This window comes from Camelus ferus, chromosome 35 (genome assembly GCF_009834535.1).
Source record: "Camelus ferus isolate YT-003-E chromosome 35, BCGSAC_Cfer_1.0, whole genome shotgun sequence".
In the NCBI taxonomy this organism is placed as follows: domain Eukaryota; kingdom Metazoa; phylum Chordata; class Mammalia; order Artiodactyla; family Camelidae; genus Camelus; species Camelus ferus.
The window spans coordinates 25,547,313-25,552,611 of record NC_045730.1 but is presented as its reverse complement, the minus strand read 5'-3'; the positions used below and the strand labels follow the sequence as shown (position 1 = coordinate 25,552,611).

The 5,299-nt window shown below is 52.0% G+C and overlaps 1 long non-coding RNA gene across 1 annotated transcript; it reads right to left on the bottom strand.

Moving 5' to 3' along the window:
* Window positions 1-363: 363 nt before the first annotated feature.
* On the bottom strand, window positions 364-5,059 carry LOC116661535. Its single transcript, XR_004317421.1, has 5 exons — window positions 4,745-5,059; window positions 4,345-4,546; window positions 1,587-1,671; window positions 705-801; window positions 364-478 (listed from the first exon to the last, which is right to left on the bottom strand). It is a non-coding gene; the product is annotated as an uncharacterized LOC116661535 (long non-coding RNA).
* Between the last annotated feature and the right edge of the window lie 240 nt (window positions 5,060-5,299).

Below are 5,299 nucleotides of genomic sequence, written 5' to 3'. Positions count from 1 at the left end.
CAAACCCTCAGCCCTCTGTGTCCGGCTCCGTCCTGTGGACAGGTCTGTGCAAATACCATGTGCAAACACCTCAGGTCTTCTGATGAACAGGACGGCGAGGGCGGGGGCACCGGCCGTAGTCATTAAAGCTCTTTCCTGTCCCAGGAACGTGACATACAGCACAGAGTCCCCATCAGGTGGGCATTATTATGTTCATTGTACAAACAATGACCCTTTTAGATGCTGTGCACTGCTGAGACGTATAGTGTGCTATAATTCCATTTCCTTTCGAACCCCAACATGCCCCTTCCTCCTGGAATTTATTTATAAACTTGTAATAATTCATTACTTCCCTAAGGTCGCAGCCCTACAAGTCACTGACCTGGAGCTGGGTCTGTGTGAATCCAAGGGTGGGCTTCTCCATTAGTTTCAGTGTCCCGGCGTGAGTGTTCCGATTTCATGACTTGAGAAACATTCTGTGTCAAGTCAGAGTGCACCCCTTGAGAAAGGAAGGGAACATTACAGAAGAAAGGCGATGACAAGACAAGAGACCGAATTCTCAGTGTCAAACCTCAGACCCACCGTGGGCAGCTCTGCTGCCACCACCACCCGTGCTGGGGTGGCCCAGAAACCCGAGGCCCATCAGCCCGATGCCACCAGGCAGAGCCCAGACCCTCCCCAGACCCTCCCCGGACCCCAGGGCTGGATGGCTGCCCCCACCCCACCTGTGTCAGCCAACGTCTCAGCAGATGAACCACAGATTCAGACAGAGCTCCTATAAAGCCGAGGGCCACTCAGAGACTGCAAATTGCTAACAGATGCCTTTTTGGTTACGGTGCAGCCACGTTCCCACAGACGATAAAAACGAGAGGTTAGAGAACAGATCATTTTATTGTCACATAGAGAAAACCAGCCAACTGAGAAATCGCGGTTTTTAGGTACATGTGAAGTGAACTTTGAAATCTGGAAAGGGCCATATTTTTATAGCTAAAGAAGGCCTTGGCTGTTACAGATGGAGCCCTGTGCGTCTAAATCTTATTCATTAAGAAACAGAGTAAAATATAAAAAGAAACAGAGTAAAATAGTGTGTGTGTCTGCACTGCTTATGTGCCGGGGCAGGGAAGAGCTTCTTCTAAAGCTGACTTATACATGGTACAGGCCATTCCAACACATCTGACTGCTAAGATTTCATCAGAGCCTAAACTACTTCCTTATTTGTCCCTAATCTATATCATACACAAGAAATAATAGGATTTCAGCTAAAAGGAGATGTGTACATATATCTGTGTACATGAATAGGCTGTAACTTCTCCCTCTGTGGCTGATGGCTGGGCCTGCATGGCATATTTCCACTTATCAGGCTTAGAGCGTGATTATCAGAAGGTTTCTATTTAAGAATACTTATTAGCCTGGTTAAACCCTCCTAAAATGTCAGTTGTCTAAAACCTTTAAAATTAATCAGCTGAGCTTGACTGGGGCCAGCTTAATTTAGCAATTCGTCTGACCACATTGTCTTTTACTATATAAGAGGAGTTTATAATAATTCCTCTATAAATTATTTTTGCCAGGCACAGTTAAGTTCAAAAGTCAAAAAACTGTACACTTACGGAGTCAGCTCCAAGCGTGAGGATGACAGCTAACAATGTCCCTGACTTACAAGGAAATTCAGAGCCTCAGTGTCCCACGTGAAACCTACAGACAAAGATAAACATCACAGTCTCAGAATCCCCGAGGAGCCGGGCTTTCTCTGCTGCGTCCAGACGGCCCCCGTTGCTGGTCCCTTGCAGCTGGGACCCTGACGCTCAGAGCAGGAAACTGACCATGTTTCTGACACGCTCATTCAGCCAGGAGCCAGCGGGCTCCAGAACTTGCTTTTGTTTGGTTGCCGAGGGCCCTGAGCCAGAGAGGAAAGCAGCCCCACTGGCCAGATAAACTCCTCCCTCCACGACTTTGCTGGCCTGAGGCCTGGGGGCTTTGATGCGCCTCTGATTTAATTGTGCGCACGGGAGCCTCTAGGCTGGACATCCTGGAGGAAGAGGTTTCCAAGGCTAAGCCAGCTGCAGCCCAGCCCAGGTCTCAGATGCATGTTCCCAGCACCCCATCCTTAGGGGGTGCATTGCCATGACCTAAGCCAGGAGCAGGGAGCCCTGATCAGTCAACCAGTCAATCAGTCATCTGCCAAGTGCCCAACTCTGCTCTCTACACCTGGTGTCTGGAGGTAAAAAACGAGTGAGCAGAGAAGAGGGCTTACAGTGTCTCCATGAAACAAAAAAGCAGCATTTGCTGACTCAGCATTCACAGCCTAATTCAAAAACAACACCAAACGATGCAACGTGAGGAAGACGTCTGGGGCAGGCAGAATGTTCAGAGGGGAGAGGCAGCGTGGGGATGCACCCCCGAGGCAGCGGATTTGGGGTGAGAGCCGCCGTCCTGGTCCCGGCAGAGCGAGGAGCCCCCCGCCCCGGCCCCCACCCCTGCCAGCCGGGCAGCCTCTCCAGCCCTGCTCTCACTGCCAGAGGCGCCAGCCCCTCTCCAGGCCGGTCCCAGCCAGAAGGGACCCTCCAGGCTCTGCCCCTGCCCCCAGGTAGTGGGATCCACACAATTCCTACAGGTGAACCCTGGCGAGAAGCATCACAACGGTGCTTCCGGGAAGGTGACCATTGAGAAGACTGTCTTGGTGGGTCAACTTCCAAGATTCATTCCAGCTCCCAGCCAAGGCTGTGTGGCTGACAATGAACTAACTCCTCGGAGTGGACTCAGAGGGGCAGTGGCAGGCACTGTCACGGCTCACCACCATCTGCGCTCTGGGCTGCTACGTCAGGGCAGCCTCCTCCGACGGCCGAGCCCCTGGCCTCCACGTGAGGGGCTGGCTCGTGGGATGCTCTGGACTTGGGGAAGGGCTCCTCACGCCCCGTGCTGGTGAAACATGATCACCTCGGAGTTTTGTCTTAATGTGTCTTCAGGTGAGCCTCCATATGTCCAGTTACTCTGACATAATAAAGAAACACGCATGGAAAACATGACCTGGCCTCCTAAGAAATCAACTTTGTTTACCCTTTGAGTAGATGACCAAGCAGTTCAAATGGTGACCGCTTCCTCGAGCATCTCTGCAGTAGAGTCACAGGGAAATAATTCTCAAATTTTCCGAAAGTCACCTGAGTGATGTCTCCTTGCCTGTTTGTGGCAGACTGAAAACTCGTTTCACTGCTCCTGCTGGAGAACAAGCAGGAGAGTCTCCTTCGTGCCCTAACAGAGTGTCCTCACCCCGCCTGCCATCAACCCTGAGGTACAGATGACTCTGTCCCAGAGAAAGGCAAAGCTCACTGACCATAGGTACTTTTTGAAGAAGTCAAGATTATGACTACACACTCCTTTCCATTCCCAAAATTGCTATTCGTGGAAACAGGGTATAACTGGTCCTTAGGGAATACTAAACAGGTCAGTGTGGAAAACTGTCTAATAAAATGTGGATAATGATGGAGGCAAAAGTTGAGCCCCAAGTAACTCACATGAAAAGCAATTATAAAACCAGAAAAAACCCTCAGAATTTCCAGGCTGTTCTATCTGCTCTAAGCGAAAAGCGAAGGTGGGTCCTGGATGGTGAGTTCATTTCTACATCCATGTTTGACCCCCTACAAGGGGAGAAGGACCCAGAAGAAATACCTTTTGAAGAAAACAGAAATTCAGAAGGCAAAGAAGTGAGTTTCCTCTGCCCCCACTGAGTGCCAGGCTTCCCACAGACAGCGGAAGAGCCCCGCTCAGCAGACGGACTGTGAACTGTGCTGGGATCCCCACAGACAGAGCCTGAACTTCAGCTTGTCAGCCGGGCAGCTCTTCCCTCGTGCAGCCCAGGTAGAACAGAGGTAGTGCCGATGGCAAGGGGAGGTACCGCCCAGAAGCCACCGCATCCACAGAACTAGTGGCGTTTTCAATTTTTCTTCAAATCTGAGTTCTGTTAAGCTTGGCCCAGTTCTGTTCAGGCCCTGAAATTTTTTAGCCAAAATCAATTTTTTGAGCAGACTTGCATGTTCTGAGTGCTGAGACGGTTCCGTAAGAAAGAAAACAGGGGCGGGTGGACCGAGCTTCTGAGCTCACGAGCTGCACGTCATGTGTGACTGAAGATGGCACAGTGTCTGAGTGACACCGTGTTGATGTTGCTGCATGTTTAGTTTCTTGATCTCACTAACAGCTTGGATTCTTTTTCAGTGTTTCTGACTCACGCACGTGGTGCTGACGTGAGCTCACGCTCCGTTTGCTCACAGACACCTCGAAGACCTAGCGCGCTTGGAGCCTTGTCCTGAAAACCCTGGGCCCGGACTACCAGGAAGCTACTCCGGCAACTCCGGCGTCTAGAAACCTCCTCACCTCTCAGCTCGTGGTCCCAGACGGTGTGCTGCCACGGAATCCTCCCTCGCAAACGTGCCAGCGGCGCAGGCCAGGTGCCGTGTTGACCCGGTGAACCTGAGTTGAAGTTAGGGGTGCTTTTCTTACTGAGGCCTGAGGTGAGGTCCTGGGGGGCTTAGGGGGACGGTTAGCCCAAGGTCTTCTTTGGCCCCCAAAGCCAGCGCTTTAAAAAGAAGAAAGGCTTTATTATTTAGAGCAGTTTTAGATTCACAGCACAACTGAGCAGAAAGCAGAGATTCCCCGTTTACCCCACCCCCCTGCACTGCCCCCCCCCAGCAGCACCTGCACCAGATGGCATGCTTGTCACAGCTGACGCCCCTGCACGGACACCCCGTCATCGCCCGAGGGCCGCAGCACACACCTGGGTTCGCCCTTGGCCCTCGGCATCCGGGTGCGGAAGAGGCGCACGGGTCTCTTCGCCGCCTGCACAGTGAGCGCCGAGTCGTGGGCATCACACAGTGTGCAGCCCTTTCAGACCGGCCGCTTTCACTTTCGGATGCCTCCGTGTCTTTTCACGATTCCCGAGCTCACCTCTCTCCAGCACCGAATTGCACCCCGTTGTCGGGAACGTACCACAGCGTCCGCGCCCGTTCACCTAAGGACAAACGTGACTGCTTCCACGCCGGCACCTGGGAATAAGGCTCCTATTCTTGTGCAGGCTTTTGTGGACAACAGTTTTCAGTTTACTTGGATAAACATCAAGGGGTGCAATTTGCTGGCTGGTAGGGTAAGGGTATGCTTAGTTTCATAAGAAACCACCAAGCTGTCTTCCAAAGTGGCTGCACCATTTTGCACCCCCACCAGCAACGGATGGAAGTTCCTGTTGCTCCACACCCTCACAGCTTGTGGTGCTGTCGGTGTTTGGGGTTTTAGCCATCTGAAGCAGTGTGTAGTGGTATCTCGGTGTTTTCATTTG